Below are 1,046 nucleotides of genomic sequence, written 5' to 3'. Positions count from 1 at the left end.
TGTTTTTGATACTTCCTTATGCAATCTGTGAGTGAATACTGTTCCTGTTTGGAACCTCTCGTATTGTATTGATTGCTACGCCTAGGACGTACAGGGGAAACTCTGTCTGTTCGGCGGTCTGTCGGCGGCGCCGCGACCCGGCCAAATTGGCTGGTGGTCGTGGGTCGTGACACCTGAGATTAGTAGTACAAGCTCTATGCCCATTTAAGATAACAATGGTGTTGATAAGTATGAAAGCAAGCACTTAGGAAGGGAAGATTTTTCAAGAGCTTTGGAACGATCAAAGAAAAGAAATGCTTCTGCACTCGGTACCCCAAAAGTATGGCCTTTCTTTCTTTTTCATTTTTTTTTTGAGTTATTTTATGGAAGCATGTTGCTGATAGTGTCTATATTTTATTTTGTGTAAGTATAATATTGGTTTTGTTTGACTATAACGCTTATTATTATCTGTGGTTTAGGTGCCTAATGTGAAATGGGAAGATGTTGGTAGACTCGAAGAAGTGAAGAAATCGATTTTGGATACAGTTCAGGTAGTACTAGACCAGCAAACTGCAAAATGCTCTCCTTTTCAATTCAATTTACATGTCCACTTAACTCTTGATTATTGCCTCGAAAAGATGCTGGTCTTCCATTATACGCTTGAAGAAGTTCATACTACAGCAGCTCTTATTTTGTTAATATCTCTTAATTGCGTGATGTTTCAGTTGCCTCTCATGCATGTATGTGTGTATATGCTATGGAATTAATAAAACTTACTAGATGGTTCAAATAGGATCATATATATTTGATATTTTATAGGTTTTTATATGCTTGTATTCTAAAGTATGTTTACTATGGATTAAGTAGCTAGATTTAGGATCATATTTATTTGCAATCAAATATATCTGCAATCAAATAGATTTAGGATATTTGATATTAAACATATGGATTTAGGACCATATATATTTGCAATCAAATAGGATCATATATATTTGATATTTTATTAGGCCTTTGTCCAATTCATGAGCTTTTATGATATATATCTACTTCTCAAATACTTCTTGGCA

At 34.9% G+C, this 1,046-nt stretch overlaps 1 long non-coding RNA gene across 1 annotated transcript; it reads left to right on the top strand.

Moving 5' to 3' along the window:
- On the top strand, positions 248-718 carry LOC109707320. The gene is made up of 3 exons (XR_002215463.1): positions 248-319; positions 459-530; positions 705-718. It is a non-coding gene; the product is annotated as an uncharacterized LOC109707320 (long non-coding RNA).

This window comes from Ananas comosus, linkage group 1 (genome assembly GCF_001540865.1).
Source record: "Ananas comosus cultivar F153 linkage group 1, ASM154086v1, whole genome shotgun sequence".
Taxonomy (NCBI): Eukaryota; Viridiplantae; Streptophyta; class Magnoliopsida; order Poales; family Bromeliaceae; genus Ananas; species Ananas comosus.
This window is presented reverse-complemented; position numbering and strand designations above follow the sequence as displayed.